General features: G+C 38.0%; 1 long non-coding RNA gene across 1 annotated transcript in view; it reads right to left on the reverse strand.

The window, feature by feature from the left end:
- Nucleotides 1-27897, reverse strand: part of LOC140616333 (uncharacterized) — a 90810-nt gene that overhangs the window by 53275 nt on the left and 9638 nt on the right. Inside the window, exon 2 of the long non-coding RNA XR_012016871.1 lies at nt 22356-22501. This is a non-coding gene — a long non-coding RNA (uncharacterized lncRNA). The remainder of the gene's footprint in view (nt 1-22355; nt 22502-27897) is intronic.

A 27897-nucleotide genomic window follows, 5' to 3' on the forward strand; every position in this document is an offset into this window, starting at 1 on the left:
ACCCAACACAGCAGAGCAGGGACTTGGACCCCGAGGTGGGTGCCAGCTTAGTTTTAAGGGCTGGTCTAGGGGACCTCCAGAAGAGGTGGAGGAATTTCTCAAGTTCTGTTTACATTCTGATATGGGGCTTTCAAGGGCATTGAGCTCTGTTCTCATTCTAATATGGGACTTGCTACCACGGGCGTGGGCTCTGTTGTCTTTCTGATTTGGGATTCATTCTGCAGTTTTTCCTATAAAGTTCAACTCTTATTCACAGGGGCCTAAGATGGCTGTACTTGTGCTAATGCTAAACTTGAGGTGGAATGGCCTTGATTTTTCTCAGCCTCCACAGCTCTTTAGAGAGGAGACCCACCTCAAAATACCCATGAGCCCTCTCTGAGCAGTTGCACTACTTACAAGCAGGTACACGTACCAAAAAAGGCAAATTCCATATTTTCCCATACTTCCTTACCTTCCCCTCATAAATACAGCCCCCCAAACCCCACCACTGACTCCTGGCAGACAGTCTCTCTTTTGCTGTCCTACCACTGCTCCTTTGCAGTGTAGTCAATAAATTTCTATCTCCTTTGTTCTGTCTTGGGTGAATCCTTTCACTGCCCACACTGCCAGCCTCCACCAGATCCCACAGTAGGTGCTTGGCATTTTCTTTTATAAATTTAGTGTACTAAACTTGTGACTTGATGTTAGATACAAAGGCTTTCTCTCTCTCTCTCTCTCTTTTTTACAAAACACCCATTAATGATGAATTTGAAGTTAAAAAAATCCTAAAGTTAGAAAATTATTCTAATGAATCATCTGTTGAATAAAATATTAAGAATTTTATGAGGGCTTTTGTTAGTGTTCAATTAGGGGAATGGTCCTATGCCTGTGGAAAAATGCCATTAAGAAGCTTCTTAAAGTCTTTGGGTTCCTGAGTTACCACTCCATGAGACTTCCTAGAATCCTCAGGACAACAAAATGTACTTTCCACCAGTATCATTAGCTAATGATAGAACATTGCGCTGGGATTGATTTGACAAGGTCGTTCTAAACTGCCCTAAGTCTCAGTTCTGTTAGTGGGGAAAAAAAGGAAAGAAAGAAAGAAAAGGAAGACTTCATAGAACATTGGGGACTATGGAGTAAAATTCAAAAGATTACTTGACTCAGTAAAATGGAAATTAGAGTATTGTCCCCTTCCTCAAGCTCATCCTTGCTTCAGACATGTTAAATATTTGTGATATTAGTATCCACAAGACTGTCAGCTGGTAACCTCTCTATGAGCTTTTTGCATCAAGTACAGTGACAAATGCAATTTCACTGTCTTTTTGTTAAAAAGATGATGCACAGGGGGTACCTGGGTAGCTCAGGCAGTTGGGCTGCTGACTCTTGATTTTGGCTCAGGTAATGATCTCAGAGTCCTGGGATATAGTTATGTAGGGTTCTGTGCTCAGCAGGGAGTCTGCTTCAGGATTCTCTCTCCCTCTGCGCTCCCCCCTTAAATAAATAAATCTTTAAAAAAAAAAAAAAAGAAAAGAAAGAAAGAAAAAGCTGATACCCAGGCAATCAGGCAATAAATCAAGCAAATCACTGCATTATCATCAGAGCCCAAATTGTTTATATGTAGATGGAATAAATTCTCTCATTATTCCAAATATTTTATAAATATTTAATTCTGTATAGTAAAAAAATTGAATATGTTCAACTTATTCTTTTATTCTTAACTGTTTCATTCTTTCCAAGCTTAGAAAAGCAGAAATTTCCTATTACACTTCAAATAGCCCACAGGATTCATTTCTCCAAAAAAACTCTCAAATCACTGTTAAAATTATATCCAACAGAAACAGAAAAAATTAGAGAAACTAATAGTCAAAACTATGATATAATGAACTTTTGTTTATTCTTTTCTTTCTTATTCTTTTCTTATTTCTTTATTCTTAGAAACTTCTTTATTAAGTGAATTGTTCTGTTTGTGAAGTATTGGTCTAGACTCTAAATTGGTTTAGAAAGAAGCTGGGGATTTTACCTCCATAAATGGACTAATTAGATGCTAGATAATACAATGGAAATTATTATCACCAGAGTCTCTGGAGATAGTAAATATACCTATATAAGGTTTTCCAGTTTTGTAAAAGAGGCAAGGATGCTGTAGTTGTGGGAAGAAGAAATTCCACTTCCTGTCCTCTACCATCCAAAAAATATATGCACTAAGAAATAATGGTGAAGGAGGAAGAGCTAAATAAAAGAAGGATTCCTTCACCTTAATGGATTTGCACGGTCTTCATGGGGTTAAATCTATTCAATATTTTGCTTGTTAAAAAACTAATGTTTAGAGTGTGTAAGCCTGTTTTAGACTTTCCTGTGTATTATTTTAAGGCATCTCAGAAAAGAAGACGAAATATCCCAATTTAGCTGAGTTAAAAAACATCAAATTTGTAAATCACTCCTGTGGGAACCATGAGTTGTCACAGCTTCAAAATTCTCTTTGTTTCTTCCACTGCCAAATGGAAAGACATATGCAAGAAAGCATGGCTAAAAAAAGTTTTTCTAGGAAACAAAGCTGAAGAGGAGAAAATGGAATTTCCAAAGGGGCATCTGATTAAATGAAAGGAGCCAGGGCAAACAGAAGCACAAAGGATAACATAATGGTTATTTTGGTACAGTGAGTATTGACCACAGGGAGAAAAGGGATTTACATTGTTATGCTTACTCCTATCTGACAAAGTCTAAAGGTTTCTAGGTCACCATGTACCCAGTTTTATCAAAGTCACTTTCAGATGTCACATAACTATATAATCTGTCTTTTGGCTGAAGTTAATCAAATAAACTAGGAGGTCTTTGAGGACCAGGTTGATTGTGACCTGGATGTATTCATTCTCCATAGCTTGTTCAATGAGAAACTATTCAGTCTTAGACAGTCTTAAAAATAACAGAAGGAACACTTTTGCCAGAACCTATACATTGGTTGGGGGTGGGAGGGAATAACCATTTTCAGATGGCTTTCTTTCCAACACTCGATTACACTTATTTTGTTTTGACGTTAGACTTTCAAGCTGGCCAACATTTATAGGGACAAGAAAAGAAAGGCTACAATAACTCATCACAAACCCCACTGATTGAGAGGGAAGAAAAATGTATAAAAATGTAGTGAAATTCACACATCTATACAAGGTATTAGGGATATCCAACTCCAACCTGAAGGATCAAAGATAAATTGTCCTGAGTGTCAAGATATATGGAGAAGCCCCCTCATCTGATTACAACAAACAATATATCTGGAAAAATCATTCCCTGAATTATTTGGCCAAAAAAAAAAATAGATGAATGACTTAAAAAATAAGCTCTTCTTTTTTTTAGTGTCATCTGTGCATTATTAATGATTCATTCAAACTACTGAGTTTAAGATGAGTAACATTTAGATAAAATTTATGTGAACCATAATATATTTGATTACATTTATCCACTCATTTATCTTGGTTTGTGCTTAATCTCCTGAAACTTCACTTAGGCATGATCAGAAATGTTTAATAATTCATGAATGAATTGTGTTTTTAGTTTTTTAAACTTTTCTCAAAGCTATACATGCACATATTGAGTCAAACAGTTCTACAAAGTTACTCAAGCACATATGTTAAGCAAATAGTTCCACATGGCTTACTAAGAAAACAGCTTTCTTATACCCCTCACCTCCATCCCACCCTCCAGGCAACAATTTTAATTCTTCTGGTTTTCACCTCTGTGTAATCTATTCAGACCAGCAATCCCTAAATTTTCTGTTTTAGGCATAATCTATGAATTTGGCACTATGAAAGCTGAGGACTTACTTCTTTTTCTCTATCACTACTTACCCTACAGGCATGCTTCTTGTCTCTCTGTTCTTCCAATATTGTACATCAACATCATGGATGGTTAGATATTTATTGCCAAGCCTTGTAGTATACTATGGTGACCTGTAATTTTTTCTTCCTGGAATCTGCTACTATTTGGTTGCTTGATTTACCATGTACTTATAATTAATTCAACTCCTAAGTGTCCCCTATTTGTGTAACTATTGTGTCATTAAGTTGAAACTCTTAGATATATCCTATTAATTTCATCATTTGGAGGAAACTTTCCTGAAGCCTCCTGTCCTAGTCCCATATGAACTACTTGCCCTCTGGGTCTGCTGCCCAGGTAATCATCCTAAGACCTTTTGGGCCAAAATCCTGGGGACTCTCTGAATGTCTTTTGTGTGTTTCATTTTTCTTTTTCTTCCTCTCTGCATATCCTCTCATTATAGTGAACCCCATCTTCCAGTTGCTTCCAGATAAAGGATGCATGGTCTTTGATTCATTGTTGCCTTGTTTCAGGTGTTTCTATGAGAAATCAGTTCCATTTCATCTTTTGATTATTTTAAGTTTTTTTTTCTTTTTTCTTGTTAGTAATTATAATTTCTTGTTATAAATGTTATAGAATACCACAATGATATACTTCTGTGGTTTTGTTTCATTTATTTTATAGGGTACCTCCGTGGACATTTTAGATATGGAAAATTTTCTTGAACTACTTTTGACAATTTCTCCCTTTTGTTTTCTTTATTCTTTCTAATTTTCTATTTTATGTAAATGTGTCCTACAGTGCTAATCCTCTAGTTTTTATATCATTTTGCTCCTACTTAACATATCTGACTTTATATCTATTTTATCTAAGATATTACTTTATCTTTCAAAATATCTTACTATTTTTTATCTCTGGTATTTTATACTTAATTCCCATAAGCTCTTCTTATTCTGTGACTGCTCTTTGTGTAGTACTCCATTCTTGCTCTACGGACATATTATCTTTCTTTTTGTTTTTCTACTCTCTTCCATCATCTGTTTTTTTCTTTTTTCAAATTGTTTTAGTTTATGCTTTATTTTTGTTGCCAACATCGGTTTTGAGAGTGTGGTTTCTTATTGTTTATTTAGTTTTGTCTTTATCACATGGGATTTGTTAAGCTGTCTGGTGAGTCTGGGTTGTCAGGTCATACATAAATGTAAAACAAAAAGGGCTGAATGGAAGTTTTGCACAAGAATGGAGCTTCCATTAGTGGACTTCGCTCTAAGATCTGTGCTGTGGTGGAAGGGAGTTTTGAGGGGAATTAGAAGTCTGTGCAAGACACCTACCTCACAGTAGACCTGTAGAGTTTCTACAGGCAAGGGCATACTAACTTGCTAAAAGAGGAGAGAAGGGCATGCTCCTATTGGCAAAGGTGGCTTGACAAAATTTAGGGTTTGGTTATCTCAGCTTCAATCTGCTCTCATTTGATCATTCCAAATTTTGAGAATCCAATCTTTCATAATCAATGCCCTAATGTTAACCTAAGAGACTAAGTGAGAATTGAGATTCATCTTACATTATTATTTAGCCAACTCCAGGATTAGACTTTGAGTTTGGTTTTCAGAAATCCTGATCCTACAGGTCTGGGAAATAGAGATTTCTTTTAGGGCAATTATAGAAGCTCTGGCCTTTTACTTAGACTTGACTCTGAACTCAAATTTTCTTTTCCCAAGTTGCTTCCTCTTAGAAACAACCAACAAGGGTGCCTGGGTGGCTCAGTTGGTTAAGCATTTGCCTTTGGTTTAGGTCATGATCCCAGAGTCCTGGAATTGAGTCCCACAGTCCCACAGTGGGCTCCCTGCTCAGTGGGGAGTCTGTCTCTACCCCGCTCCCTGCTTATGATCTCTGCTTCTCTCTCAAATAAATAAAATCTTTTTTTTTTTTAAGCAACCAATACAACACTATACTTCTTATATTCACTAAAAAGCTCTATGGTGATAACTATGTGGTCAACCAACACTTATTTTCTATCAGCATATGATTATAGATGATTTAAGGTGATGTTTGAAGTAAATCTTTTACCACCAAATGCCCTGTCCTTAGAAGAGGCATATACACAGGTTTAGGGGAAGGTGAACTCAGATTCCTTTTCAAGTGATACACTTTAGGGGAGAAAAGACAAAGTGTATAAAAAGGTAATATAAGGATATAATAGCAAAGATCACAGGGCTTTTGCTTCATGGTTAAAATATGGGTTACATTTGTTTTAAAAACGTTTAAGGACAATCACGTTTATATGAATTTACACCTGGATCTTACAGTTTTTATATAATTGATAAAGACAATGGCTTCAGGGGATCCCTGGGTGGCTCAGTGGTTGAGCACCTGCCTTCGGCCCAGGGCATGATCCTGGAGTCCCGGGATTGAGTCCCACATCGGGCTCCCTGCATGGAGCCTGCTTCTCCCTCTGCCTGTGTCTCTCTGCTTCTCTCTCTCTCTGTATCTCTCATGAATAAATAAATAAAATATTAAAAAAAAGACAATGGCTTCAGTTAATACAAGAAGTGCATTTAAATTCTGACCAGGGATGCCTGGGTGGCTCAGCAGTTGAGCATCTGCCTTCAGCTCAGGGCGTGATCCCAGATCCTGGGATCCAGTCCCACATCTGGCTCCCTGCATGGAGGCTGCTTCTCCCTCTGCCTGTGTCTCTGTCTCTCTCTGTGTGTCTCTCATGAATAAATAAATAAAATCTAAATAAATAAATTCTGAACAAATTTTGATGAACTTTGTCTATTTCCAAACAAAATTTAGATTTCTTCCTAATAATGATTCAATACATTCTTACTCTTCTGAAAATCTTTCTGCTTGATTTAAACTGATTCTTTTTCATTTGCTTCATTATTTCATAAATTTTACCTGTCATAATCTTTGGATAGACAAATTTGCCTTTACTACACATCCTCCCACAATGTCTCCCAAAAAGGTTTTGAAGACAGTTCATTATTTAGGTAAATGCATCGCCAATAAAGTCATTGAGCTCTTTTAATGAGTTTGAATCAAATGCTGAAATTTTGGGGGCACCTGGGTGGCTTAGTTGGTTAAGAATCTGACTTAATTCGGCTCAGGTCATGATCTCAGGGACATGAGGTTGGGCTCCACTCAGTGGGGATTCTCCTTGAGATTCTCTCCCTCTCTCTTTTTCCTTCTCCCTTTGTCATGCTCTTTGTTTTTCTCTTCCTCTAAAATAAATAAATAAATCTTAAAAAAAGAAACCAAATAAATAAATAAATCTTAAAAAAAAACCCTAAATGCTGAAACTTTCTATTCTGGCCAAACAAATGTTTGGTGACATGGGAGATAAGATCTGCATTTATAAATTATTATATAGTTTAAAATTAAAAAGTTTAATCTTTGCTATTAATTAATTAATTCTAATTAATGTTAATTTCTTCTTTGGGGAAATAAAATACAGAATTATCAGACACCAGAACCATAATAAAAATCATTCAGCATATATTACTGAGCTCCCCAATCTTCCACACGAGAGCTCATTTGAAAGCCATGATAAATTGCCTTTTTTTTCTTTTTTGATAAATTGTTTTTTAATGCATCTGTGAAAAAAATTAAAATTCAATTAGTTTTTTAGTTGTTAGTGACCATTACACTATGGGTTCAGCTCTAGAGAGATTTAGCTGGGTTTATCATTGTGCTTGGCTTTTGTTAACGGTCCTTATGCTTAGGAGCAAGGACTTCCCTGCACTAGTCTGTTGTTGACTGCTATGTGCCCACCTCACCCTACCCACCATTTCCTCAACACAAAGGAAAGAAAGGAAGGCAGGAAGGTATTTCCATTTTATGCAGATTTTTCTCAGAATATGGTGAGCTTTTACCAATGTAATAGCGAACATTTGTAAAGCGCTTTCAAGTTTATCAGTGTAATTCCATACGCATTTTTAAATATAAATTTTCTGATACCTTTTTTAACAAAATAAAACACCGATTTATTAATTTATTCCTAAAATATAACTGGTACATAGGCTGGAATATATAGATTCAGTCAGTGTATTCTCTTCTCTACAGCATGGTTTCCATGGGAATGGATATTATAATCAGAAGGTGATTAAATAAACCTGGGGGTAAAGCAAGATGTGTGAACAGCTGGCTGGGAAAACGGGGTACCTACTTCCACTGGAGGGATGGAGCTACTAGGCCAACATCCATATTGGTCCACAGGCACCTTTCCTCCTGTGCCTCTGTCATATCCCATCCCAATATTCCTATTTCAAAATTGACCACTTCCCTTCTATTATCAGAATCTTTAGCCTTATTAATGCCATTGGTTAGGCAGTAGTCTACAGTCTCTTCAAACTTTTACCCTGGAAGACACTCTTTCTCTTCTGATATCTTCTATATCTGAGCTCATCCATTGTGTGTTGCCTTTTTTAGTGTAACTCAGTTGTGACGAGGCCTCTCTATACTACTAAGAGCCCTTGCATTATAGTATCTATGGTGGTTTGTGCTCAAGAATACCTGCATTTTAAATATATTAACACATATTTCAACAAGGACTCATTATTTGACACTATGCTGAGTACTTCATGTGCATTTTCTTTCTTTTTTTTTAGAGAAAGCAGGAGAGAGCATGGGGGGTGGATGGGGCAGGAGGAGAGGGAGAGAGAGAATCTTAAGCAGGCTCCATGCCCAATGCGGAGCCTGATCCAGGGCTTAATCCCACGATCCTAAGATCATGACCTGAGCTGAAGTCAAGAGTCAGACACTTAACTGACTGAATCACCCGTGCAGAAGCTTTTTATCTTGATGAAGTCCCAATAGTTCATTTTTGCTTTTGTTTCCTTTACATGCATTATTCATCTTTCTCTGATTTGTTTCACATAGCATAATGTCTTCAGGGTGAATCCATGTTGTTGCAAATTTCAGGATTTTCTTCTTTTTTATAGCCAAATAATATTCCGTTGCATCTGTATATCACCTCTTCTCTATCCATGACCATGCATCCATCAATGGAGCTTAGGTTATTTCCATGCCTCAGCTATTGTGAATAATGCTGCAATGAACAATGAATGTGACAGTGTAGAAATTTCTTTGAGATAGTGATTTCATTTCCTTCAGGTATATACCCAGAAGTGAGATTGCGGAATCGTAGTTGTATTTTTAATTCTTGAATAATCTCCAAATTATTTTGCACAGTGGCTAAACCAATTTACAATCCCACCAGCAGTGCACAAGCATTCCCTTTTCTCCTTATCCTTGCCAACACTTGTTATTTCTTATCTTTTTGATAACCATTCTAACCCAAATGACCTCTTCTTCATTTTTAATCCTGAAGGGTCTCCATTTAACTTCAAGTCCAGAGAATCTTTTCACAAAGTACTCTCCTTAATTACAGGGAGTTCTATTAAATTTTATTGGAACTGCCAAAACAATTCAAAAGGTACTGGAGAGCATTGACATAGTTGCTAGACATGGAAGAAATTCCCATCTAAATACCCAGATACTCCATTTATGCCTCTCTGCCTCTGTTGCCCCACAGGGTGTAACCCTCACACAAATTTCCCCTAATGAAAAGGACTCCCCATTCCCTCAAATAAATCCCTGATCTAATTTTGCCCCCTATGAGAATACATAGACAAACCTCTATTGAAAGTTACAAAATCTCAGAGTTCCTGGCCACTTAATCACTGGACAGCCAATCTCTGAAGTGCAGCCCCTAAAACTAGTGTTCTCCCAGCTAAAGCCCCCTTCTACAGCCCATCAACCCCTCATACAGCTATCCTCTAACTGCTCTGACCCCAACTCAGTCCCTTGTATTCCTTCTACCCCTTTCCCTAATCCCCAGAACTGGCAGCCACCTAAGCCACTATCCTAGGAAACTGGTAGCTCCCCAGGGTTTATCCCATCTCCTGGTGATAATCTCCCCTATACCACCCTCGTAGTCCAATAAAAATACAGATTTTTTGGCCCAATTAGATTTGGGGATCCAAGTCACTGTCCTTCTTGGCAGTTCCTCTAAATTCATTCTCAAGAAGGAGCTCTTCTGCATACAGGACATTGCCAGTAAAATAACCAAAAGTGTACAAATCCATTTTGATGCAAATGTTGGTACCACTTGCCTCAAAAGCTTCCTCTGGGGTTGGCCTCCATGGCTCTTTCTTTCCTATTACAGGCATGGATGCATTGACACCACACCATATGAAACAAGCCCAACTTCTTGGCCTTCCTGGTAGAACTTACCAAATGGACACTGATTTCTCATTCTCTCCCAGTCAGGATGGTAAACACGCACCAATATCAACTTAAACACAGCACTGAGGACCCACCCACTGCTATTCAAGATATGCTTGAGACAGAATCATTAGCCCCACAGTCTCCCCTTTCAACAGCCCCATTTGGTCTGTACTTATGCCAGTACCACTGATATGGAAACTCCAGTGCTATGTCTCCCCTATTAAGGATCCAGTTCCTCATGCCACAAGTTCACTGTTCTAACTAATGTGCTCTATTCTGTTCTCTTCATAGAGAAATTCCCATTTGATTTCTTGAAGGGACTTAATACACATTTATGCAGCTCACAATGAGATATTTAAACAGCCCTGCCATAGCGTGTCACCTCTGCTGCCAGGATTTCAATACTTTATGATTGGGAAATGGCTTTATGGGGTATTGTACAGATGATGTTATGCTGAGGGGTCCTTCTGAGGAAGTGGTATGGGCAGTGTGCTGGGAAACCACCCCCCACAAGATCCAAGGCACAGCCTCACCTGTCAAGTTTCTGAGCATCATTCCATTGTCTAGGTGCTGAGAGATTCCCCTGGTCATCAACCATCAATTGCTTTCTATTGAACCACTCACTACACTCAGATAGACACAACTCATACTAGGCCTTTTCATGTTCTCTTCTAATTCTTGGCCCTGTATGTGCAATCATCCACAATTTTACCAGCTTCTACGGGGGTGAGACCCAACAGTGCACTTTTAGATGCTACCCTATGGGCATTCTAGCAAGCCTCAACTTTACTCGCATCTGGCACTACCTCATGAGTTGGGACCTTGGCCAAACTTGACCATCCATACCTCCTAGAGACTAGACCAAACACGAGTCTATCTGACTTCCTAAGGGTTTTAGACTAAGTACCCACCCCAGTGGCAACCCAGTACATTTGTCTTGAGTGCCAACTTTTGGCATCCTTTCAGACTCTTTTGGAAACCAAAGTCCTAACTGGCCCCTACTCATTACTACTCTGTATTCAAGTTCCTACAATGCCATAGGCTAGACATACCTCCCAGCAGAAGCTCAATAAAGCCTCTGATGCCTTCTTGGTAAAATGGAAATTTTACCTTCAGGACAGCGTTCAACCTGACATCAAAGGTCTTTCAAAATTACAGGAGGATGTGACTTCCATCATGCTCAGCTCCTTGCCTGACAGCCTTGTAGAATTGGGAATGGTGCTTCTACTTCTTCTTCTGGCTACTTGGTGAGCTCCTCAAGACCAACTGTGTGAGATGGGAGTCAATGTTCTTCATTGATGGTAGTGCTAGAATCATAAGCAATGCCACTACTTCCCGGTGGCTTCAGGCACATCTCTGGTGGGGAAAGGTACTCCCAGCTCAGTCCAACTGGTGGACCTTGTGGCTGTCCAATTAGCCCTTAAGAAAGTGGCCTTTCATAGATCCACATTTTGACAGACTCCTGGGCTTTTGCCAATGGCCTTGTAGTTTGGTCTGGCCGTTCCATCCATTTTCAGAAACGCATAATTAACACACAGTCCAAAGATTCAGATGACATATAGGCCATCCATCACTCTACTCCTCCAGGATATTTTTTAAAATGCTCTGCTAAATCTTGCATCCTACAGGAGTTCCATCTAGCTGCATTATGCAAGAAAATTTGTAAAAGGCTGAAAAAGACTTCTTTATTTGCAACACAGCTAAAATATGTAATTAGAACTCAATGATCTGATACTCCAGTGCAGTTAAACAGGAAATGACAGAATGCAGATGTGTGCATCCAGATGCTATCTTGGGGATAACTAAGACCATCTTCAAGATCATAGCGGAAATCATGAAGAGTAAGTACAACCCCGCTAATGACTATTTACTCTCTTCAGCAGCTGCTCTTTAGAACTGGATGTTTCATATTGCCAAAAGACAACAGACATTGGAGTGGAGATAAACAGCTCTACTTATACTTATTTTTTCCTAGCACATAGAATTAGAGAAAATGACCCAGAAAATCATGGAATTAACAATTCTTTTTGTCCAAATGTTAAGAAAATTATTGTTATAATTATTTTATGTTATTGTAGAAAATTTAGAAAATGAGAATATTAAAAAAATTGTCTAAAAAAAGTTGTCTATAATCCTACCATCTACTGACCACCATGCTTTCTATAATTCCATGCTACTCTTTTTATGCACAATTCAAATCATTTTTTAAAAATGTTTATTGTGTTTGCACAAATATCTGGTTCCAGAAAAAAAAAATGTGCACCTTTACATGCTTCTTGACATTCTCCTTTACTGTGACCAAAGCAGCAAAGCCTTTGGAGAATGTAACACTGGAGAAATTTGGAGCTTATCTGTGGCAGCAGTAGTTAGTAGGTACCTTATCAGTGTTATGATTTATCTACATAATTCCTTGTTTTCCTTCCTCTTGTTTTTAGAGGAAAGAAGAGGTTAGTAATGAATGTTCTAAATGAATTCTAATGAAAAAGACCACAATTTCTTCTTTTCCTTTTAGAATTTTGCGTCATTTTTAGTAGTTCTCAAGTACAACGCCATAAGGTGGTTTAAAAGGACAGAGCAAGTAAATTGTTGCTATTAATAGTTAAATTATGAATGTATGTGAAAGTCTCCCCTTTTAATAAGTCAGAGGATAAGTTATACCTGCCATAACTAAAGTTCTATTGTACTCTCTGAAGAGCAGTGATGGGAGGACAGAGTCAAAATGAGCACAGCGGATTTGAATGGACCTCTGAGGATACCTGTGGATGGTGCCATGCATATGAATGTCCCATCCATGAGTACCACCTCAGAGAAGAGAAGGAAACACCTGGTGTCTGACACTTCCCCTTTCTGTCTTTGTAAAGACAAGTACAAGTGAAAAATAAAAGATTTAATTCTACCTATCAAAAATAAGGAAAGAGATTCCCCCCCTTTTCTTTCAGCATTTACGTTAGAAATTTTACAGTAAATTCTTTTTTCGTCCCTTTGAGATGTACATAAATCTTTTTAGAAGGCTAAATAAGCCTCTGTCCAGCTTTATAGCACAAAGATGTTTTCCTATGGACCTGAAAGACGTCTCTTCAAAATACAACCATCAGAGAAGATAGAGCTTCCATGTCTGAGTTGCCATGAGAGGACAGGATCCATGGGCAGCCTGGGTGGCTCAGTGGTTTAGTACCTGCCTTCAGCCCAGGGCCTGATCCTGGAGACCCCGGATCGAGTCCCATGTCGGGCTCCCTGTATGGAGCCTGCTTCTCCCTCTGCCTGTGTCTCTGCCTCTCTCTCTCTGTCTCTCATGAATAAATAAATAAAATCTTAAAAAAAAAAAAAAAAGGACAGGAGCCTAACTTCCAATGGGTGCCTTACTCCAAATTACAAACTACCTCTTGTTGTAAAGGTAAGGGAAATGTATCCTTGCCTTAGACAAAGCAATTAGCAAACACAGATGGCTACCTCACCAAACAGATTTAGGATGAACTCTGTGCCAGGTGGAGCAGCCACCTTTCTCAGTTGAGGGCTAGTTATTGCTCCTCTCAAGAGCATGTGTGGAATGTGTTGTATCTGCTTGACTGTCAAAAGGGGGGAATTTCTTCCTGTCTTGGCCACCTCTATAGTGGATTACATGCAACATGTATCACATTCTAGTTTAATATTCAGTTCAGTAATAAAGCTGCTTTCTTTCTCTATCTCTTCTACCTTCATGGAGGTAGACAAGTGTTATCAGCTGAATCGTGTCCCTCTAAACTCCATTATTGAAGTCCCAACCCTCAGTATTTCACAATGTGACTATATTTGAAGATAGGGTTTGTAAAGTGGTAGTTAATTTAAAATGATGCCAGTTAGCCACCTTTGGGTGGCTGTTATCCAATTTGCCTAATATCCTTGTAAGGACAGGATATCTGGACACAGACCTATACAGAGGGAAGACTATGTAAAGACACAGGGAGAAGATGGCCATCTACAAACCAAGGAGAAAAGCCTCAGAAAACATCAACACTGCTAGTGCCTTGATCTCAGATTTCCAGCCTCCAAGAGCTGAGAGAAGATAAATTTCTATTGTTTGAATCACCCAGGCTGTGGTACTTTGTTACAGCAGCCCTAGTAAACTAATACAGCATGAGAGTTTGTTTTTAACTCTATCCCCAACACTTTCCATTCTTACTTCTTGCCCTCATTAATTCTTGCATTCCACAGATATTTACTGAACATGGAGTATTAGTACACATCATGTTCTGGGCTGGGTTCTAGGCACACAATGTTTAATACAATATGACCTTTCTCTCACAGAACTAAAGACAATAGGAAGAGACAAGCGGCTAAATGAACAACTATTAAGTGTGACAGATGAAGCTGCGAGCTTCATTCACACCACCACATCTTCAGTGCCTTGCTCCTAGAATAATCCACAATCGTCCCTAAATAAACACTTGTTGAATGAATGAAAGGATGCCCAGAAGAGTAGCATCCAAATGAAGAGGAGCATCCAAATTGAACTTGTGGGTCAGAAAGCACTTCCAAGAGAAGGAGATATTTAAGCTGAGTTTTACAAGATAATTAGGAGTGAACTATTTGCAGGTAGAAAGAAAATTTCAGACTGAGGAAATAGCATGTTTAAGGCCATATGGTAAGAATCAGCAGAATACAATGAGAGAATTTTGTGCTACAAAGAATACCAGTGTGGGAGTGAAAAATAAATGAATAACAGTGGGTCTTCTCTTGAGTAGCCCTTGACCTTGAGCTCTGCCCTTAGCTCACTTAGTCCAGTTTTAGCAAGGATTCTGCTAAGTCAATTTAGGGACAATCTCCTCTATCCTTAAACCTGATCACCCTCCATACCTGATCAAATTCTTCATCCCCCAGCTCAGTGTCTTCTCATCCTTGCCTGCCTTCAGCAAGAATTCAGTTGAGCCAGTCTAGTAAGAATCCCTGAAGACTTGACTTGACATTTCCTCTTAGTAATTTTCCATCTGCTGACCTTGGGTATAAATCGCTGCTTATCCTGGTGTTTAGAAGGTGAGCCATGTCTCGCTTCCCCACTCCCAAACACTCATTGTAGTGGTTCCTCATAAATAAAATCTTCCTTACCATCTTTCACGAGTGTCATTGTGGAGGCCGAGAAAAAATAAGGCCATCCCTCCTAAAGTTTAGCATTAGCACAAGGACAGCCATCTTAGGCCCCTGTGAATAAGAGCTGAACTTTATGGGAAAAACTGCAGAATGTCCTCAATGTCCTCGGCAAGTAATCCCATATCAGAAAGACAACAGGTCCCACACCCATGGTAGAAAGTCCCATATTAGAATGAGAACAGAGCTCAATGGCCTTAAAAGCCCATATCAAAATGTAAACAGAACTTGAGAAATTCCTCCATCTCTTCTGAAAACCCCCTAGACCAGCCTATAAAAAAACCAGCTGTAACCCACTTCGGGGTCCAAGTCCCTGCTCCGCTGTGTCGGGCACACTTGGACCCAAGCTCGAGCTTGCTAATAAACCCTCGTGTGCTTGCATCGGTGTCGGCTCCTTGGTGGTTTCTCGGATTCGCAATCTTGGGCACAACATCATGAACATCATGAATAGTTTTTCTTTAACGGGTAATAAGTAAGATTTCAGAATCAGGTTGGCCCTTTACGATCTGAGGCCAATCTTGCTGCTTGGCTTTTGTCCTGAAAACTAAGGCAGACACTAAGGAATTTTTATACAGCAAGTGATTGTAGGGCTAATTTAGAGGTGGAAAATCAGCTACTGCAGATGAGCAAGATGAGAAGGGATGAAGGCATGGAATAAGACACAGAAAGGAGGTAAGCATAAAACACAGGTGAGAACAATCTCACAAGGGACTTCTGTAGGAAGGTACTTGTATAAATAAGTTATTAAGATAAGAGCAAGCTGTATCCACTTGTTCCCAGGCACCTCAGCAGACTGGTAACAGGGATTGCTAAATGGATTTATGAGTTCCTAGAGTTAAAACAAAGAAAACCTGGGGCAGCCCGGGTGGCCCAGCGGTTTAGCACTGCCTTCAGCCCAGGGTGTGGTGCTGCAGATTCGCGATCGAGTCCCATGTCAGGCTCCCTGCATAGTAATAGAGCCTGTTTTTGCCTGTGTCTGTGCCTCTTTCTCTCATGAATAAATAAATTAAATATTTAAATTAAATTAATATTTTTAAAATTTAAAGTTAAAGTTTTAAAGCAGTTGCCATGAGACACAACATTCTGACCATCTATATGACAAGTGAAATAATCCACATGTTCAGCTTCTTGAAAATTATATTCATATATACTTCAAAGGCAGCAAGGAAGAAATCACACTGGGAACAACTGAGTGTAGTTGCTTCAGAACAGAATTTATCCAGTGTTGTAAATCAGAGTTAGAGAATCTGTTAAAATGACAGGCAACCTCTCACATGGTGTGGGGTACATGGTGTACAGGGGTACATGGTAGTTCCCCTGCGCTTGTGTTGACTGGAAAGGAAGCAAATTTACACTCCCTACTAACAACCTTCCCTGGTAAATGTCTGTTTTTCTTATAGTTGATTTTCGTTACCCCAGCGCTGAGCTTTTCTACCCGCAATGTGAATAACCTAATGCAGCTAAGGGAAGAAGGAGAAAGAATTAGTATTTTCCTGGAACTTGTGCTGCCTTTTTCCTGGAACAGTGGGTTCCTTTTCCTCTTACTCAGTGAAAGGTCAGATGCCAAATGACACGGTAACTAGGAAGGAAGAAAGGAGAAGAGAATTTTCGTATCTCAGTAATTTGTATTAGGTATTTTTTCAGGTTCTTGAACTTAAATTGCAATCACAATGATTTAGGCAAATTATGTTCCTCAACCAACCTTCTTTGCTTAGGGACTCAATTATCTAAATTCTAAAAAATGGGTCATCATTCTTTTCCTAAGGTGTATCTAGTTCATTGTTTTAACCAGGCATAATTTCACTTTGGGAAATTAATGTAAATGTCTCAAAGGTGTGCCGAGTTATTTTAATCTATTTCTGTACTTTTTGTTCTCTAAGAAGTTTAAACTTTAAAAAATTATATTTACCTTCTCCTACATATTCTTAAGGTCTTTTTTTTTTCTCAAAAGAATGTATTTATTCATGAGATACACAGAGAGAGGCAGAGACATAGGCAGAGGGATAAGCAGGCTCCCTGTGGGGAGCCCGATGTGGGACTCGATTCTAGGACCCTGGGATCACGACCTGAGCCAAAGGCAGACGCTCAACCACTGAGCCACCAGGTGTCCCCTATTCTTAAGGTCTTAATGCCCATCTTGAGGATAAAGTCATGTCCTCACTCTAAGACCCACAGGACTGAGAACGTGCCTCTCACATGACTTTGCCCCCACAGCTGCTTCCCTCCAGCCCTGTTGCCCATGACCTTATCCCTAACTGCTCCTCTCTACTTCTTTAGGCCAAATCCAAATTGTGCAAACAATGGCTTTGAATTTGTAAGAAAAACCCCTTCCATTTTAAGAGAATCATCTTTGGCCAACTACAGTAGTCCTTCCCCAGGCTCCCTGATTGGAGTTTTGTTTTCCCTGGTTTCAGTTACTTGCAGTCAATTTCAGTCTGGAAACGATGATCCTCCTCCTGACATAGGGTAGAAGGTCAGTTGTACCCTCACATTATGTTCTAATACCTACATCATTCCACTCACTTCATCTCACCACACAGGCATTTTCTCATCTTATATCATCACAAGAAGAGTCCAGTATGAGAAGGTGTTTTGAGAGATTCACGTAACTTTTATTACAGCATATTATTATAATCGTTCTATTTTATTAGTTGTTGCTGTTAATTTCTTACTGTACCTAATTTATAAACTAAGTTTTAGGGGCACCTGGGTGTCTCAGTCAGTTAAGCATCTGCCTTCAGCTCAGGTCATAAACCCAGGATCCTGGAATTGAGTCCTGCATTGGGCGGTCTGCTTAGCAGGGAGCCTGCTTCTCCCTCTCCCTCTGCCTACTGCTCTTGTGCTCCCTCTTTCTCTCTCTCTGTCTCAAATAAATAAATTAAATCTTAAAAAAAAATAAACTAAGCTTTATCATAGGTACGTATAGGAAAAAAAACAATCTCTATAGGGTTTGGTACTATCTGGTGTTAGGGGGGTCTTGAAACACATCCCTCCACAGAGAAGGGGGGGGATTCCCCTAAACCAGCTGAACTTTGGCTGACCGTTTCAGGTAAAATCCTATTGAAAATTCTACGATCCTTCCCCATATCAGAGTGCTCCTTTGGAGCCTTCTCATGTCCAGCATTTTGTAATAAAGGATTATGCTAATGATGAACTGTTTCAAAATATCTTTTCTTGTTCTGTTGTACAAGAGGATGACATGTTCCATATGGCAGCTTTTAAACCTTATATTGTTGAATGGTTGATGATAGAAATTAGAACCAGTAAATTAAGAATGACGTTTTCAAAATGACCTCAGTGGCCCAGGAAGAAACAGCCAGTACACTTAAAAGACTAAATGGAAAAAAATTTAATGAAATGACTATTTACAGAGATGTGGGCAGAGGAAGGTATTAAACTAGCAACAATAGGAAGCCATTACCAGCCCAAGGCCCAGAGCCACAGGAAAGAGGCTGACAAAATCTTGACCATAGAGGAACTCAGTTACTGACAGAACCATGAAGCAGTGAAGACGATGGGGGTTAAGTACTCAGGTCCCACTGTCCTCCTGCCCTCTGATCTCCTGCCTTTATTTACCAAAGGCTAAAAACAATGGGATACCAGAAGGCAAGGTCACCTAAAGAAGCAGGATTGAGAGGCAGGCCTCCCAGGGCAGAGCTTGGCAGAGAAGACAAAACGATTGATCTCAGAAGGCAAACGGAAATATTGTATCCAGTTGGGTTCTTGGGAAACAGATTCCCACAAAAATACTGAATGTAGGAAAAATGGGAAGGTATTCTTGAGAACACATGAATAGGAGAACCATGATTGGACAGAGCAAAACGTGAACTGTGATACAGTTGCAACAAATGCCTCTGCTGATTCCTGCAGCATCTGAGGCTGAGAAAGGTCTTCAGAGATGTCCTGAATTGGAACAAGTGGCCTGGGCTGTTCTCAGCTTCACAAGTGGTTGGATGTGGTCTGCCACTAGGGGGAGGGCATCTCAGGTAGGGCAGCTCCTTTCAGCCAAGGGCAATTCTCAGGTAGAGATTTGGCTATGATGCCCCCTGGTGGCCACCGTGGCTGGCCTCTGAGAAGTGAAGACCCAATCCTGGGGGACCCAAGTATCTACTATAAGCATCTAGTGGAATAAAGGCAATCCAGAAAAACAGCTATTTGGGGTGTTAAGGAATTAAATATTCTATTCTTTGAAAAAAATATACTTTTTTTACAATTTAAAATTTTTAAATTATTTGTAAAAATAATTTTATGTTTTAAATAATTTTAACTCTGAAACACCTTGAGAAAAGATTATCCTTAGTTTCAGTTAAACTGACATGTATTTCTGTGAAGCTGTGCTTCTGAGACTTTACCAATAACTTGCAAACAAAACCTGTCAGCCAACCAAAGATGAAACTGCAAAATAAAATGTGTGAATTTGTTTGGGGTCTTAGGGATTGCAATCTGGGAGACACAGGTTGACCAAAATTGAAAGTGTGCTCTGGAGAGACAAAAGAAGTTAGAATTTTTTAAAATGGAAAACAGGAATTTACAATCACGCTGTGAACAAAATGGGATTGGGGTTGGTTTAGTTATAATTACACTAATCTATGTATATGTGACTGGTTGCTAGGGCTAGTGATGGGTGCTAAGTTCTTTAATGTCCATTTTAACACATAGCAGATGCCTTGACTTTTAGCTGAATTTAGCACAAATTTTGAGAATTTGAGACAGAAGACATGCATAAGCCCCATTTCTCCAATGTCCTCCTGGCTCTTTTAAATAATCCTCCTAGCAGTGCTTACTCCATTTTATTCTCTCCATTATCAAACCTAATCAGAAAATAGGCATCCAACCTCAAGAGGATTCTTTCTCCAGGAGGGCAGATCTATGCCCTCTCACTCTCCACCCCTATTTCTATCTTCATATCTTATTTTTCAAAAAAATTTTAGGGGCACCTGGATGGCACAGTCGGTTAAACAGCTGTCTCTTGGTTTGATTCAGGTCATGATCTCAGGGTCATGAGATAGAAACTTGTGTTGGGCTCCAAGCTCAGTGTGGAGTCTGCTTGAGATTCTTTCCCCCTCTGTGCCTCTCCCCACTCACACATGCATGGGCACACACTCTCTGTCTATTAAATAAATAAATATAAATAAATAAATAAAATCTTTTAAAGATTTATTTTAGACCTACAACCCCTAGTCCATGACTTATGCAGAATATGATGTGGTAGGTGGTTATACCTTGCTTCTTGGAATGTATACATAGACAAGTTACATGGATGAAAACAGAGGTAACCACATAGGAAAATAAAATAATCAAATGCATCACTCTTAACAAAAAGAGCCAGCATTCTAGCTGATTCTCTAGAGCAGTAGAGTGACCCCAAAGTAAAGGTATATAAGATAGCATGTTAGTCACACTAGATGAATATCCACTAAAAGTTGAAAATCTTTAATTTACATAAGCAACCTGCAATTCTGTTACAGATCTGAGTAAGAAGCTGGGCCAGCACTCGAGGGTGGTGAGAAAACCAAGGACATTTCTCGCACTTCATTTTGAAGCTGAGCCAAGCACTGGGCAGATCTTAGTGCTGTAGACAGAAAAAAGTCTTACCTCTTTATGTTTCCTAAAAACACAGCGAAAAGTATCCCTAAATACAGTTTTCAGTAAGAACCAGGGGAACATTTTAGAAAATATTTCCTAGGTAAGCTCAAGAAAAATGCACTGAAACAGAAGCAGGAAATCATAAGAAGACAATGTGAGATCAAAAAATGAAGAGTGACCTGAAGAAGGGAATTTCAGAAAATCCAAACTGTAAGAGAAAAAGTAAAGCTATAATGTTTACAGGGTATCTTGCAAAAGTGAAATCAGTGATCAGGAAAACAAGGAAATATGCTCTTTAAGAACATTAAAAAGTGGGGGCAAAACTATGAAAGACACAGTTATAGATACCTGAGAGTGGAAATATTGGATAAAGTATACACAAGAATACTAGAAACAGCAATTTTCACCTAAATAACAAAAGACAATTTATCTACATTTAAAAAGAAACATACACAAGACCCTGCAAACAAAACCTACAGAATATAGAGAAGCTTTTCTCAGAGGTAGCCTTATATTTATTTACGTTATTCTGGCTAAAAGTAACAAGAGTAAGTTGGAGAAAATATAAGGAAATACTGGGCATCCAGACCTCTCAATGAACTGGAAGATTTATTTACATATACACAATAGTTTAGTATGTAGATTCTGAGCTTCTTCCTGAATTGGAAACCAGTGTGGTCAATTTTCAGCACTGCAACATGTAAAAAGTTTATTGCTGGAGATTTCTGATTTCCATTCTGGCATGTAGATAGCCTGGGGGTCTCACTCCCTTCCAACAAAAAAAGCATGGAATGAAAAACAATATTTTAAAAACCTTTTTAAAAACTCTTTTCTTATATCCATGAGAGGATTGAAGTCATAGGGAAGGCCACTGTCCTGAAAGCTAGACAGATGAACGCAGTTTCGCAGATTACCTAGAGTGGCAGCAGCTGCTAGAGCCAATAGCAGAAATACTACACTGTGGTGGACAGATTGCCGGAGGGATAGTATGGACTAGCTTGAGGACTAAAGACTCCCAGTGGCCTGTTGTAATAGGGTCTCCACCCTTTCATGAGTGTTGCCTCCAGGAGCTCCAATGGATTCTCCTTATGAAAATTGGAAGAAAATCCCCCTGTAAGTTTCCAGCAGGTGGAAAAGAAAAGTTAATCATTTTTAAATAATGCCCAGAGCATTCTCTTCTCCTTAACAGAGTGCCCTCCAAGGAAATTATTTTAATGAAGCCTCACCAACATGGTGGAAGGAAAGTGTCCAAGTCTAGTCCCTTCCATCCATCCTGTCTCAGTTGAAATGTAGGAAGAGGTGGAAAGCTGAGAAGCATTTGTAAAAGGCATAGCCCAGAATCACAAGTTCACTAAAAAACTGAGACCTAATCATAGACCTATAGAATGCTTCCCTAATGCCCACCCCATTTTATCACCAAATCAATATGGCACCTGCATAATAATGGGATGACAACTGAAAGAACTTCAAAGCTCAGAGCCTATGTAAAAAAAAGTCTCTAGGGAAACCCAAGACAACAAAGGAGGCAAAAACAAGAACACCAGAGGAAATTTTAGCTTCTGACACCAATAGCCACAACAAACAGTAAATGCAACCTAAGTTCTAGCCAGATAAACATAAAAACTCACGCTGAGGGGGATCCCTGGGTGGCTCAGCAGTTTAGCGCCTGCCTTTGGGCCAGGGCGCGATCCTGGAGTCCCGGAATCAAGTCCCGTGTCAGGCTCCCGACATGGAGCCTGCTTCTCCCTCCTCCTGTGTCTCTGCCTCTCTCTGTCTGTCATAAATAAATAAATAAATAAATAAATAAATAAATAAATAAATAAATCTTAAAAAAAAAAACACTGATAAATATAAAAACTCATGATATTGAGGTCCTGGGATTGAGTCCTACATTGGGCTCCCTGGTCTGCAGGAGTCTGCTTCTCCTTCTACCCCTCCCCTATGCTCTGCTGTCTCTCTTTCTCAAAATAAATTTTAATAAAAGATCTAAAAAAAAAAAAAAAAAAGCCTCTCATTAAAGGCCTACTTATCTCAGTTCCTTTGGCCTACTACATCATGTCCAGCTTTCAACAAAAAATTACAAAGCATGATAAAAAGGCAAAGAACACAGTCTGGAGAAACAGACCAAGAGTCAGAACCAGATTCAAATATGGCAGAGATTTTAGATCTATCAGACAAGGAATTTAAAGTAATTATGAATAGGGGCACTTGGGTGGCTTAGTCAGTTAAGCATCTGACTTTTGATCTCAGCTCAGGTCCTGTTTTCATGGTCGTGAGTTCAGACCCAGTGCTGGGCTCCATGCTAGGTGTGGAGCCTACTTAAAAAATAATTAAATAAAAAATAAAGCAACTATGATTAATATGTTAAGGACCCAAAGGGAAAAAAATAAAAACATGTAAAAAAAGATAAGTAGTGATGTATAGAGATAGAAACTCCAAGAAAGTTTATTCTCTCTTCTCCCTTTAGTTCCTTCATATGTAAAGGGAGAACTGTAAGTTTTTATTTCATAGGGTTAATACTTCTAAAGCTCTGATACTCTACCTCATGTCTTATATTTACCTCATGAAAATTATTCAAAACATAACAGCTATTATTACTATTACAAAATTTATAGCTCTTCTAGATCTCACCAATATGTCCTATACAATGTCCCACTTATTTTAACAATGAGAATATATCAAATCATGGATATAATCTAACAAGCTATAAAGGACTGCTAAAAAGTGGAAAAAAAATTACAAAATTGTATCAAGAGGTTGTCTTTAGTCATCTCACTGAATAGAAGGAGATCTCCTATGATCATGGATTGGAAGATCTAGAAAATGTGATTTTCTTTCATCTGTTTAACATATAATTACTGAAATTTTAATATTTCAATGATTAATATGGAACTTGACACAATGATTCTAAAAATTCGTCTGGAACAAGTAGCAGAATAGCTTTGAAATGTTGGAATTGAAAAACAAGAGCTCTAAAAGAATGCTTTAAAATTATAATAATTAAATTCTAGACATATAAATGGATATATCAGTGGTGCTGAATAGATAATCCTAGATAATTTGTAATGTACCCTGTTACAGCAGTGATTTTTGTCACTTCTTTTATCAAATACATTAAATGTTACAAACCATGGGACATCTGGATGGCTCAGTTGGTTAAGTGTCCATCTCTTGATTTTGTCTTGGGTGGTGGTCTACAGGTGGTGATATCAAGCCCTGCATTGGGGTCCACGCTAGGCATGGAGCCTGCTTGGGATTCTCTATCTTTCCCTCTCCCTCTGTCCCTCCCCTCTCTACTTGCAAGCGTGCGTTTTCTCTATCAGAATAAAAAAAAAATGTCACAAACCAAAGGAAAATTCTACTTGGATTTGAGTAATTACATTCTATCTATATATTAACTGGATTAAATTGATGTTTTAAAACATGATGTGTGTTTCTCCAGATATTTAAGGGTCCTTTAATGACCCTCAGAAGAGTTTTATAGTGTTTTTTTTTTCAAATAGGTTTTATAATTAAGCAGAGAGTTCTCTAATAAAATTTAAAATATTTCATTCTATAAATTATATATAGTTATAAGTATATAGATATAAAGTACTATAGATTATAGATATATCTATGTATATGTTATATCTAGATATATAAGAGAATCATATTTATTTGCATGTGTTTATGATTTAATCATATTGTTTAAATTTGTCTCTATTGCTTAAATTTTTGAAAATTTGACTCATACCTCTATTTACAAATTCTATTTTGCTATCTCTGAATTCATGATATCTTGGGGGGAGGGTTGTTCATTTGTGCTAGTTTTTATTTATTTTGTTTTGTGTCTTCCTTTTCTTTTCCTAGTCAGCATCTATTATTTCCTGCCTTATGCCTCTCCTTTCTTCTAAAAACACATTGCTCCTTCACATATCTTATGGAAAATTCTTTTTCCTTCACCATAATTTCTTCATTCAAAGGGGAGATGTTACTTTGCCTCAGAACCCGCACCACAGATGATAGTTGACTGATCTGAAGTTATTGAGAGGTATCTGCAAAAATTTTCATTCTTGGCTTGCTTTTCCCCTGACAATAATATAGATGAATTATGCAACATTTCTCTAGAGTTATGTGCATATCAAATAACAGTTATTGTTCCTGGGAGCCTGGGTGGTTCAGTCAGTTAAGCTGACTATTGATTTTGGCTCAGGTAATGATCTCAAGGTCATGACATGGAGCCCCGCATTGGGCATGGAGCCTGCTTGGGATTATCTTTCTCCATCTCCCGCTGCCCTCCTCCACCAATTCTCTCTTTCTAAAAAAAGTTATTATTCATGAAGAACACAGAATGTATAGGGTATTTCTATGGCTATCTGCAGCCCACAATAGGTAGTAAATGGGCTCAACCTGGAATTTATTTGAAAGATAAAAGGCATTCCCAAATCTTCAAAGCTGTTTCTCTAAAGATCAAAAAAAAAAAAAAAAAGGCAGCAAATTTTTCAACCAATGAAAAACTTTAGATATCTGAAAACTTCTGTGAAAAAGGAAGTTTTCACATCCACATACAATGATTATGTTCTATGCTAAAGTAATAATATATCATAAGATTTAAAAGCATACAACGGCTTCTCATACAATAAAGAATCATCAATTTATAATAAAAGGAGATTCAATATTCCTCCCTACCTTCCAGCATTATTCCTTTCAACAAGAATCAGTTTTTGTAGTAGGCAGATGTTATGTGAATAACCAATTCTAAGTATGTGTATAGAATTCCCAGAATAGCTGGTACAGAGAAAACAGACATCTATATTTTTTTAACATGGAAATACCAACCATCATAGAACCACCTACCCTTACCCTATTGATTTTGAAAGCTATTTTTTGAAAAGCTATTCAAAATCAATAAATATTCAGAATTTCAGAATAAAGGTTTTATAAAACTCTGTTAGACTACGAACTCAAGAGCTAACTGCTATTTGAAAGTTTAAATATTCAGACTGTGGAATACTTCCGTTTCCAATAATTATGCAGTCATAAAGTTTGTATTTACCCTTAAACACTAAACAAATAGACGACTGGACAAAGTATATAACACAAGTGCTTTTGAACATTGGTCAATAGGCAACACAGGACACTGATCCCTGAGGGATGCAGAACCTTGAGAACAGGACTGTGACCTCTGAAGATTTGTGTCTAAGAGCCAATTATTGAGCACAGAACTCACACACTCACTGTTCTTGCTGAGGAGACAGAAATATTTTGCTAATTTTTTGACACGGTTAACTCATTATGTTTCAGCTTTCCTTCTCCCCCCCCCCCCAAAGATTTTATTTATTCATTTATGAGAGAGAGAGAGAGGCAGAGACATAGACAGAAGGAGACGCAGGCTCCTCGCAGGGAGCGCGACGTGGGACTCGATCCCCAGATCCGGGATGGTGGCCTGAGCTGAAGGCAGATGCTCAACCGCTGAGCCACCCAGGCGTCCCAACTTTCCTTCTTTTCTAGCAGAAACAGTGAAGGCTAAATACTTCCCCTTGAATATTGCATTAGCTGATAGGTGGTCTTTGTTACCTTTTAGATCAAAATCACATCTAATGGACTATGTACAAATGTATTTTCAAATTTTGAAACAAACGGGCTTTTGTAATTATTTTATTATTGATGTCTAAATTAGTTGCACTCTGGTGAGTTAGAACATAATTATGCAATTTCAGACTTTTAAAATTTGTTGAAATTTGCTTTATGGACCAATAGTTCTATAAATATGCCATGTGTACTTAAAAATTATATATATATGTATATATTCTGTAGTTTTTAGGTGCAGTGTCCATGGTGTCAACTTTGTTAATTGTGTTTTATCTTTATCTTTTTTTTAAGACTTTTTCAATCACTGATGAAAAATACATTAAACTTCCTATTATAAATGTGGCTTTTGCCAGTTTTCCTTATAATTTTGTCAATGTTTGCTAGAAAATATGTTAGTAGATGAATTTGATTTTAAAATAATTGTCTTCCTCACATATTGAATCTTCTAGTATTATGATAGATTATGACATAACTCTCATCTCAAATGATTCTTTGTCTTAAATTTTATTTTGGCTGATTTTAATACAGCTATATCAGGTTTTTGTTTTGTTTTGATTTTGGTTTGTTTGGTTTTTAAAAAATTTTTCTTAAAAAAAATTTTCTTATTGATTCATGAGAGACAGAGAGAGAGGCAGAGACATAGGCAGAGGGAGAAATAGGGCTCCCCATGGGGAGCCCCAGGTGGGACTCAATCCCAGGACCCCGGGATCACGCCCTGAGCCAAAGGCAAACACTCAAACACTAAGCCACCCAGGCATCCCAGGTTTTTGTTTTAGAACAGAAGATGTCTTAGATTTTTTCATTTGTTTTGAATACCTCAAGCTTTTGTATACACAATATTGGACATGTATCTCGGTATGTTTGTTTTAGATTATTTCTAATATAGACATCTTTTCTTCCAACTAGATTATACCTGCCTTCATTGGCTTTTCAACAACAATTAAAAAATGACATACCTTCCTTGTTAAATTATTAGATTTTGAATTTGAATGTTTTCAAATATCAAAAGGAATAATTTGCATTCTCTAAATAAAAATGATATTATGATATTACCAGATTCATTATAATTCTCAATATTTGAAAAGATAAATAGTTTATCATAGCATTAAAAAAAATCAGGTTAGAACTCAAAAATGGAATTTTTAAAGTATAGTAGTGTGTTTTATATTAAGTCAAGAACTAAAAATAAGCTATTAAGAATATACAAATTAATGGGGCACCTGAGTGGCTCAGACAGTTAAGCATCTGCCTTTGGCTTGGGTTGTGATCCCAGGGTCTTGGGATGGAGCCCTGCCTTGGGCTCTCTGCTCAGTGGGGAGTCTGCTTCTCTCTCTCTGCCTCTGCTTCTTCCCTAACTTGTGCTCTCTCCTTCTTTCTCTCTCTCACTCCCTCTCTCTCTCTCAAATAAGTAAATAAAATCTTTTAAAAGTAATAAGAACATACAAATTAAGACCATTGAAAATAAATTATTTAGACTTGCTTACATATGAAAGTATAGTTGATAAACACTTATCATAATAAAACCTTTCAACACTTACTAAATGTTTACCCCAAACATTTTATAGAAAATTATTTTTTGAAGCTCTGTAAAATTTGTAT

This window comes from Canis lupus, chromosome 1, assembly GCF_048164855.1.
Source record: "Canis lupus baileyi chromosome 1, mCanLup2.hap1, whole genome shotgun sequence".
Lineage (NCBI taxonomy): Eukaryota > Metazoa > Chordata > Mammalia > Carnivora > Canidae > Canis > Canis lupus.